Genomic DNA, 11,600 nt, shown 5'->3' with positions numbered 1-11,600 from the left:
CCCCCGGGACAGTGGTGGGCCGACGGGCAGAGCCCTCCGTCCCCTTCCGTGCCTGGACGGGGAGAGAGAGGGAGACAGAGGAGGATTCGGTTTGTTGAATGTCACAGCAAAAGGAGATGACAGGATCTGTGAGGGGAACGTGTTTATTGTGAGTAAGCGTGTGATGTGCTCTAATTAAGCAGCTATTCAACATATCCCCCCCGAAATAAATCAATGCTTTTCATCCTCAAGTGATTATTCATAACATACTGATTATGCCGCATAAATATTCATTCAAACTCTCATCCCCTACGCCCGCCTTTGAAATGCATCAAGTATTTTAATTGAAATACACAAAAATGCCTTGTAGCTAGAGTAAATATTTACATAACCGCTGATGAGGACTTAACAATGGCAACATGATGAGGCATTCTGATACTCAGGAGTGTAATAACCCCTGTGTGAGAGTGATAAAGAGTGCATTCTTATACTCATTGATGTAATAACCCTGTAAGAGAGTGCTAAAGAGTGCTTACTAATACAGAAGGGTGTAATAACCCCTGTTATTCTGCTTTGTTTGAGAATGCTTGATTCTGATTGGCTGGGAGGAGGGCATTAACCCGACAGGTTGCCCGCTGACTTGTCGTTTGTACTTGCTGCTCACTGAGCACAGCGTCATCAAATGGTAGATCAATATGCCGCTCGTATTTTTTTATATCACAGAAATTTCAAACATGACAACCATTGTAAAATTAAACCTTGTATAAAAAAGTTTCTAAAATGTGTCGGTCGAAGGAATCGATCGCAATTAAAGGGGACTACTTTTGGAGGGAGATGAACACAAACAGAATATATAGTATATACATTTAATAAGCATGCAATACGAATAAGAAAAAGCATAATGATTAAAGTATTTGAATTGTTTTATTATGTTGGCAAGCAAGCAGTAGAATAAATGGGATATTCACCTCAAGGCAGGGCAATAAACAGTTTGATATGCTCCACTCGTGGAAGGTTACTGCCCGAGAGGAAAACCGTCCACGAGCCAGGGATATCAAAGTGTTTATTGCCCTGCCTCTCGGTGATTATCCCTTACTTAGAGAGTGTTAGAGAGTGAATTTGGATACTCAGGGTTGTATTAACACTTATTAGAGAGTGTTAGAGGGGGCATTTTTATAATCAAGGGTGTAATATCCCCTGTTAGAGAGTGCTAAAGAGTGCAAACTGATGCTCAAGGATGTAATAACCCCTATAAGAGAGTGCTAAAGAATACATACTGATACTCAGGGTGTACTAGTAGCTCCTGTCGGAGAGTGCAATACCACCTTACTAGTGCTACAGAAAACACTGAGCTGTTGGCTTGTGTTTTGGGCTCATAGTTGAACTTCCTGTTGTACGATCCTTCTACCAATAGAGGACTGACTGGCTTTGTCTTTTGACATGCAGAACACAGCATGCAGACCAAAACCCAGAATTCGACACCTTTACACTCCTGAGAATAACCCCGGATCACTTGGGAAGCACTGTGGAATCTGATTCGGCTTTGATGCATTCACAAGGTCGTTAAGAAAGTTAGCGACCTGGGCTTGAACCACAGAGCAATCGCGCCCCGCGTTGCCTTGACGATATTTGACGAGTCAGTTCAACTCCACCAAGCAAAAGCACGTCAACTGTACTACATCAACTTTTCATGCAGTATACTTTGATTTTCTTTTGTAAAAGAACAAAAGAACAAAAGCACAAAAAACTAAAAACTCCATCTTCTTAGCCGTCTTACCGGCACAGGGGCAGGACAAAATGAAAAGCTTGTGTGTATGCATGGAGGCAGTGTAGTGCACCACCTACATTCATTAGTATTAGTCATGCTTCGCAGGCAACTCTAGCCCTCCAATTAACTTGACTTAACATGTCCATCAGAGTTGGGAGCAAACCAATGCGCGCACACGCGCACACACACACACACACACACACACACACACACACACACACACACACACACACACACACACACACACACACACACACACACACACACACACACACACACACACACACACACACACACACACACACACACACACACTCATACTCCTAACATTAGGAAACCCGAAACTGCGATACCGACCGATCAAACCCCAGGTCCCTGGCGACGGCTGGTCGACAGTGCGGCCCCCCATGGCCCCTTTGCCTCTCGCTCCATCGCTCAACCATGGCTTCATTAACACACACACACACACACACACACACACACACACACACACACACACACACACACACACACACACACACACACACACACACACACACACACACACACACACACACACACACACACACACACACACACACACACACACACACACACACAATCTTTCCCTTCATCCTCCCTACCCGTGTGCGTTGTGTCGCCCCCGGAGCAGAAGAAGCCCTCACGGCAGGGGCCCGACGGCCGCGTCAGACCCTCGGCCCCGCAGTACTGGCCCCCGGGACACGGGACGCAGCCGGACCGCTCTGTCAGGTGAAACCTGCACACACACACACACACACGCATGTACACGTGTATTGATACACACCCGGCCACATGCCGCATACACAGAACCACACGCGTGCACACGCATGTACACGTGTGGTGATACACGCACGCCCACGTGCATACCAGGTCACACATGCATACACACACATGTACACATGTTCTGACACACACACGGCCACATGCACGTACAAATGCACGCACACACGCAAGTACCCACATGCGGACGCATGCCCGGATACATGGACGTACATATATTTCGTTTGGGGACTATTAGGCCATCATCATAGAGGGGGAATAGTAAGGGGGGGAAAACAGGTGTTGCTCCTTTAGTTAATTACGGGTCTGTAGGCATGCCAGTGCCTATAATTAATGTCATGAGCTACACCTGTGTTCACCCCTGCTATTACCCCATCGCTGAGATAAAGGCGTATACACGGCACTTTTATCCCAAGTGTCTTCCACTGCTGTGAGCGGGATCGTCCTTATGCTGGGTACACACTGAGAGATAATTGGCCCGATTCTGTGCCTGATTTCCCTTTCTCCCTCTCTGGTCAGCAAAGCTCTGATTTGTCATCCTAAACCACCAAAACAGTTCAATGTATCTTAATCTATCTTGAGGTGTATTTTCTCGTATGTTTTCTTAATATGAAAAATCGTGTAGAGTGTGTACCCAGCATTAGCCAGGAATAGTGAAGCGGGAACTTGACCCCTAAGCCCAGGGCCCCAGGAACCAACCTGTGGGAGTAGGTTCCCCGGGGACACGGGAGGGGGCGCCCGGTCCCCTGAGGGCAGTACATCCCCAGGGGACACGCCCCGCCCACCCCAATGCTGAAGTTTCCATCTGGGTTCCGGAAGTTTATCCCTTGAGGCACAAAATCGATGTTAGAGGGAACTCACGATCTATCTCCCACCCACACCGCACACGGTGAGCGGGGAATGGAGATGTTTGTCCGTGTGCTGAGACACTGCGCTGTTCTCCACACTTGATTGAACCCTTGCAGGGACCCAGAGGTCCTCTGATGCGCAGGATATACAGGTATATAATTGATCTTTGTTATGCATTGTACCTGCGAGGCAGTAGTACCCAGCAGCACAGAGACCGCTGGGCTCAAACAGACCCCAGTCGTCACAGAACCTCCCTGCGGAAGAGAGTTCAAATAGGAGAAAACCATCTACAGCCTTATCGCTTTCTAATGCTGGCAAAGAAAGGCAGACAGACAGGCAGACAGGCATACAGACAGATGGGCAACCAACGGACACACCAGACGGACTTGAGATACAAGAGCTATAAGACACATAGACAGACCCGCAACCAGAGACAGACTGACACGCAAGCTAACAAGACAAACTGACAGACAGGATACAGGCTGACCAAACAACGAGACGAAGACAGACAGACAGAAAATATGATAAATCACACACCCACAGCCAGACACACACTTATACGCACACAAACACACGCACACAAAATACAAACACGTTCAACGTTCAACACAAGACATGTGTGTAGACCATTACTGTCACCTGCTGGACAAATGAGGCACTGCTCCACTTGGCTGAGGCCCAGTTGAGGGCTGTAGGTTCCGGGAGGGCAGGGCAGAATGCCCTCCACACTGCCCCCCAGACAGTAATGTCCAGCGGGGCAGGGCTGCAATGCTTCCCCAGACAGACAGTAGGTCCCTGGGGGGCAGTGTGTACACACTGCAGCGCCTGGAGTAGAAAAGTTGCGTTCATACAATTAAAAAACAGATCCCACTTAATTTATAGGGCACTTTTTAGTACAAAACAGCAGTACAGAATGCTGAGCAAGCAAAACAACCCAACGGGAACAGGAAATTAAATTCCAAATAAGTAAACATCAAAATGAACGTCTTTGAGAAATCCCAACGGGGAACACAAAATAAGTATAATAGAACAGAATAAATCAGGGACACCAAGATGAGAGAGAGAGAGAGAGGATTAAAACAGGGAACAAGTTTTAACCAGAGAGGTTCATTAATTGGAGATCCACCAGTAGAGTTAGAGTGAGTCCCGTCTGGACAGGGTTCTGGTGCAGTGGAGCCCGCGGGACAGCGGTGTCCAACGGGACATCTGTGACCCGTGGCTCCGTCAGAGGGGGCAGGGGACTCCGCCCCTCCTGTGCAGTAGTATCCTACGAAACAAAACAATCACACACACACCGCATTCAGAACGCTGCGATTAAAATTTTCAAAAGCATCAATATGCTTTTAAAAGTGAATTACCATGTCACTAATTGACCGCCTGATCTTATCAGAATCTCAGTTTTGACAAATATATCATGTGACACATTCAAATGTCATCCGACACAAAAGCCGTTTTGTGGAGCTGACTGACGCCTTGACACTGCTCATTCAGTCCTGTGATCCTCTCCATCAGTACCAGGGCGGCAGTCCCCCGACGGCCGGCTGAGTCCGCTGCTGCTGCAGTACCGCCCCGGAGGGCAGGGCACGCAGGAGGACAGGTCCCGGGCTCCCAGAGTATCGCCCCAGGTCCCGACCGGGCACGGGTGCTGCTGGGGGTGCATGGTTGCCCCTGGGCAGAAGTGGCCCATGGGACACACGTCTCCAGAGGGCATGCCTACCTGTGAGAAGAGTGAGTTTTGTGTATTTGTGGTATGACTTTTATCCTGTATATCGTTAAATATTGTTAAACTGATCCTTTCTCAATGGTTAACTAGGGTAAAGGAAGGATGATATAGATAGATATAGATAGATAGATAGTTATAGCTATAGCTATAGTTACAAGTCAGAACTTCACACTAATGCTCACACCACTCTGGGTGGATAGTTCTAGTACATGTATGGTAAGTAGGGATCTATCGATCGTCGTCTGTGTCGTACTGGGGAGGCGGTGGCGGCTCCAGAGGTGCAGAAGTGTCCAGGATCACAGAGACCCTGGGGGTGGGACAGACCCTCCTGCCCACAGAACCAGCCCGCATCGCACAGATGACAGTGTTGGACCTCCACACCCCCGGGCAGGTCAGAGTAGGTGCCCTGCATCACAATCATGGGAGGAAAACCGGGGTTGAGGTGCCGGAACCGAGCGGTGGAGAGGTAGTCAGTCTTTTTAGACAACGTTAATGCAAACCATCGCTCAGTCCGGGAGGGAGGGAAGGAAGGGGGGGATGAGGGGAAGGGAGTGAGGGAAGGGAGGGAGGGAGGGAGGGAGGGAGTGAGGTGGGGGACAACAATAAGCACCACATGCATTCACAAATGCCCTCTATCTCTCACTCTTTCCTCTGTCCATACATGCCAGCACACATACCACAGACATGCACAAGCACCCTCTGTCATCCTTTTGACATGCTTTGTCTCCCACACACACACACACAGTCACACACACACACACACACACACACACACACACACACACACACACACACACACACACACACACACACACACACACACACACACACACACACACACACACACAGACACACACACACACACAAACAAGAACAAACACATACACACACACACGCACATACACATACGCAGGGATGCACAAACAAATGCATAAGGATATACACTCACACACTCAAAAACACACACACACACACACAGACACACACTAGATATCACACACAAACAAACAAGAACCCCCACACACACACACACACACACAGTTTCCAAGACGGATTGGAGTGTCTGACCGGAGGGCAGGGCCGGGCCGCGGTGGCTCCGGGGGGGCAGTAGTGTCCAGTAGGACAGGGGGAGGTCTGGGACAGGCCGGTCTGATCACACAGTCTGCCGCCCTGGCACGCAACACACGCCCGCCCGCCTCGACCCTGAGAAAGGACGCCACACACAGCGAGAGACCTTGCACTTATAGCCAACTAAAAATAGCATTTACATAAGGGCCTGATGGAAGCTGCTGTCTGATGTCACGCACACACAAACACACACACAGACACACACAAACACACACACACACACACTTCTCTCCTCCTTCAACACCTCCTCTCTTCGCCCTCCTGATAGCAATACCGAGGGGAGACGAAGATCACCTTGAAAAACAGAACACTCTTAAAACAAAATCACCTTGAAGAACTCATCATTATCATCACGCCCATCACCATCACCATCATCATCATCACATAATCATCATCATCGTCATGCCCATCAACATCAACTTCATCATCATCATCATGCTCATCATTGTCATCATCAGCATCGGGTGCACGTCATTTACTTTTACATCAGTAGGGGGACGGGAGTTGAGGCCTGGTTCTTACCGCTGGAAGGTCCCGGGGGACATGGCTCGGGCCTTGACGCCCCCTTCAGGCTGTAGCTTCCCTTCTCCGCCTGGTACTGGGTGGGGGTCGCCGAGCCCCCCGTGCAGTAGTGGCCCTCAGCACACGGGCCGGACGGGGCGGAGCTGTTGAAGCCTGAGCAGTAGAAACTGATGGAGGGAGAGAGAGAGAGAGAGAGAGAGAGAGAGAGAGAGAGAGAGAGGGGGAGAGAGGAGAGGAAGGAGAGAGGACGGAGGGGAGGAGAGGGAGAGAGGAGAGAGAAGGAGAGAGAGATGGAGAGCGAGGAGGAGGAGAGATGAGAGAGGAGAGGAGAGAGAGGAGGAGAGAGAGAGAGAGAGAGAGAGAGCGAGAGAGAGAGAGAGAGATGAGAGAGAGAGAGAGAGATGGAGAAGCAGAGAGAGAAGACGAGAGAGAGAGAGAGAGAGAGAGCGGACAGGTAGATCATCGTAGTGTACTAGTGCTACGTGTGTTACTCGGACTAAAGTGTATCTGAATTCAAGTCGTTTTGCATAAAGCCCTCTCTATGTCTAAATAGTAACTGCAGGTTGAGGACGTGTTCACAGAGCTGCCTGTAGGGTGAAGAAGTGAGTAGGTGTTACCCTGGTGGACAGGGGGTGCAGTGCTCCGGGCGCCCCCCCCCAGTGCTGCTGCTGTAGCTCCCCGGGGGGCAGGGGGACGGGGAGGGGGATGCGGGGGGGCAGTAACTGCCCACAGGACACAACCCCCCCGTCGACCCGTCTACCGGGGTCTATGGTGAAGAGCACACACATGCACACACACGCAAACACGCACACAAGCACACATACACACACACACACACACACACACACACACACACACACACACACACACACACACACAAAAAAGCACACATACATTCAGACACACGTAAACACACACACACACACACAAACAAGTACACACACACAAGTAGTTTGGAAATCAGATAAATCCTTTTTATCTTATCTCTTATCTCTATAATCCATTTATATTATCTCTAAATATGGATTATATAATAACAATAATAAGTATCTTTCCTCACGGTAGATGTGGCTCCCTCTCTGCAGTAGAAGCCCTCGGTACAGTCTCCTGAGGGCTCACTGAGGCCTACACCCATGCAGTACCGGCCACCGCCACAAGAGGTGCACTCAGACCTATCAATGAGAGCCGGCCGGGATCCGTAGCTTCCTTCCGGACACGGCTGAGGATCCGAGCTGCCCTCGGGACAGTAGAAGCCCTAGGGAGGATGGAGGGAAGGAAGGAAGGAAGGAAGGAAGGAAGGAAGGTAGGAGGGGAGGAAGGAAGGTCGGAAAGAAAGAAAAACAGAAAGACAGAACGAATACAGAGAGGAAGAAACCTCTCAAAAAAACAGAATACAAATAGGAAAAGAGGGGTTTTGAGCATGAGAATCCATGCAACACTTCCCATATTGAATCATTCCCACACACTGAAATAAAGATCCTCAAAACGTGGATGTGGTTAAGGTATGCCTCTACCTGCGAGCAGATCTCAGGCAGCTGTGTTCCGGGTCGGAGGCAGTAGTGCCTGGATGGACACAGGACACACGCCTCTCCAGAGTGACCCAGCGTGTTGTTCCTGAAGTGACCTGCCCGGCAGGGGAAAGTGTACGGGTCGCCAGTTCCCTGAGGGCAGAAGTGTCCATCCGGGCAGGCTCCGCTCTGGAAGACAACCACACCCAACAGAACAGAATGCAACCATCCATTAGTTAACAACAACCAAAAGAAAAGATTACTCAATGTGAAAAAAGGGTGGATTGATGTATAGTTATGGTAACAGTTAGCTCAATCCACAATTTATCAGTAGGTTATTAATTTAATCTTGGTGGGATAGTCAATGTTTCCACTGAGACAAGACACAGAGTACAATATAACTTGATTTAAAAGATATGTGTATGACTGTCACGTTACGGATGTCTGATTGGCTGTCTCACAGGCTCATTGATAGGCTTCTTCTGAGGATTCAGGGAGTAGCAGTACTTTCCCGGAGGACACTGGACGCACTCATTGACGTCACGCAAACCAGGAGATCCACTGTAGGTCCCGTTGGGGCACGGAACAGGATTGGGATCCCGCAGAATAAAACAAAGAGGGTAGATGATTCTAAATTAAACGAGCCAGCAAAGTAGAACATTTTTAAACACAGGCTGCATCCCCCCCATGTTCTAACTCACTATTCCCCCCCCAGGGCAGTAGAACCCCTGGGGGCAGAGGGTGGCTGAGCGTTGGGGGTCTCTGGCCTGCCCCTGGGAGCAGAGGAAGCCGGCAGGGCACACCATCATGCTCAACATGGCCTCCTCGCTGGTGGCCTCGCTGCTGCAGTAATGGCCCCGCAGGCACGGAGAACAGCGCTCAGAACCTTCGTCCTACACAGTGAAGAAGAAGCAGAAGAAGAAGAAGAAGGACATGAGGATGAAATGTATGATGGTATGGGGGAGTGATGAACCGTGGAGAACACAAAGTCAAACACAAAGTCAAACAAGCGGTTAGATGTTGGAAGGAAACGTCATGACAACAACAACACAACAACAACAACTACAGGGGATAAACTGTGAAATATAACATGACCTGCTGACAGTGTTACTCAAACATGCCAAATATTTTTAGATACGCGAACATTCGGTGAGTAGCGGTGTGATGTTATCGCACCGGGCGATGGGAGAGAACAGTGCACCCTAAAAATAAGCCCAATCAGAACAGGTCTGTGACAAGGCAACACTGTAGCTCATAGTTTTGCTGGCGCTAGCGGTTCGGGGCTGCTTGGCGCTTTGGCGAGGAGGAGCGCGTACAGAGCGAGAACGAGAGGGAGAGATGTGGGAACGGGCCTCTTACTGAGTAGCTGCCAGTTCCACAGACTCCAGGGCTGACAGTCGCGGAGCGGGGACAGAAATAGCCAGCAGGGCAGGCAGAGCAGTCCTCTATCCGCTGGCCTCCTTTAAGCCGGCGAAAAGTGGAGCTGGAGAGAAAAAAAGACAAGGCAAGAACACGAACTCTCACATTACAGTCACACTTCATATGATCATGAAACTTCCCAATTTGCAGCCCTGTTTCTTTTAGGGGGGCCGTTAATGGCAGACCTCTTTACCGGCCCGCTCCTTGGTTAGTGCCTTGCATCAGACTTACGGTGGGCAGGGTAAGGGTTTGGAGGTGCCCTGCCGACAGAAAGAGCCCTCCGGACACAGGAGGCAGTCCTCCGGCTGCCCGTTGCCCAGCCTGATGCTGTAGGTGCCTGCAGGACAGGGGAACTGGGTGCCGTACGCAGTCCCTTGCAATAAAATACATAAACCTGAGATCAGTTTACGTCACAAAACACACATTACATTGATCTGTGACCTTTCTACATCCGAAACCCAAGGAAGACTTGGTGTAATTTATGCCTTAATGTCACTATTCCTAATGGAAGAATAAGAGAGATTTCCACTTATTTTTGCTTGAAGATGACTCAGATGTTGCTTTTGTTACGCTACACATTCAAACTACAGTAGTAGTCAGAGTAGTGGAGAGAAATCTGAACAATATAGACAAGTCTGCTCCATAATCTTGTTTTGGAAACAACTGTTATTGCAGTTGTGCAGCAGGGACCTGTCCGAAGGCGGAGACAACGTTGAGTCGATTCGACTACAAAAGTGTCCAAACTGCAGCCTGGGTTTATAAGTATATGATGTTCACGACTCTTTCCCATTTACCTTCAGGGCAGTGACCTTCGGGACAGTGACCTTCAGGACAGTGACCTTCAGCACAGTGACCTTCAGCACAGTGACCTTCAGCACAGTGACCTTCATGACACAGATCTTCAGGACAGTGACCTTCGGGACAGTGACCTTCGGGACAGTGACCTTCATGACAGTGACCTTCAGGACAGTTACCTTCATGACAGTGATCTTCAGGACAGTGACCTTCGGGACAGTGACCTTCAGGACAGTTACCTTCGGGACAGTTACTTTCGGGAGAGTGTCCTTCGGGACAGTGACCTTCATGACAGTGACCTTCAGGACAGTGACCTTCGGGACAGTGACCTTCGGGACATTGACCTTCGGGACAGTGACCTTCGTGACAGTGATCTTCAGGACAATTACCTTCATGAGAGTGATCTTCAGGACAGTGACCGTCAGGACAGTGACGTTCAGGACAGTTACCTTCGGGACAGTTACCTTCAGGACAGTAGTGGCCGGAGCTGCATCGGCCAGAGGGGGCGCCGGCGCCGGCCAGACAGTACCAGCCAGGCAGACATGGCCCACATCCAGCCTCCGTCTCCAGGCCACTGCGCCCACTCAACGTCCCCACGGGACACTTGTACTGAGTGGGGAACATGGTCCCAACGGGGCAGTAATGACCCGCGAAGCAGGACACGGGAGGCCTCTGCAGACCTCCTGTACCTGGTGGGCCAAACGACCAATGACCAGGAAGGTAAGTAGTTAGAGATGTGATGTGTATTATATATGTTACATATAAATATATATATAACATACTTATGTATTGTTTCTACTGTATAAGCGATATATATATTGCCTATAGTAGAAACAATATATATATATATTTATATTATATTTTGCACTTATGTACTTGTGCATAAAAATGTAATTTGATTGTGGATGTCAAAGTATGTGCACTATGTTCATATATGTTTAATATTATCTCTAAAATATGCATATTCGTCTTCTATCTATATATATAACATGTATATATGTATGTTATTTTTATTTTTTACAAATGTTAAAAAGGACAGATCACTTATTAAATCTGAATACTGTTTGGTTCTTTCTGCTTTCCACATTTGAATTAATAAAGTACACCT

This window comes from Gadus chalcogrammus, chromosome 16 (genome assembly GCF_026213295.1).
Source record: "Gadus chalcogrammus isolate NIFS_2021 chromosome 16, NIFS_Gcha_1.0, whole genome shotgun sequence".
NCBI classification, from domain to species: domain Eukaryota; kingdom Metazoa; phylum Chordata; class Actinopteri; order Gadiformes; family Gadidae; genus Gadus; species Gadus chalcogrammus.
The sequence above is the reverse complement of the archived record's forward strand: the minus strand, read 5'-3'. Positions refer to the sequence as shown.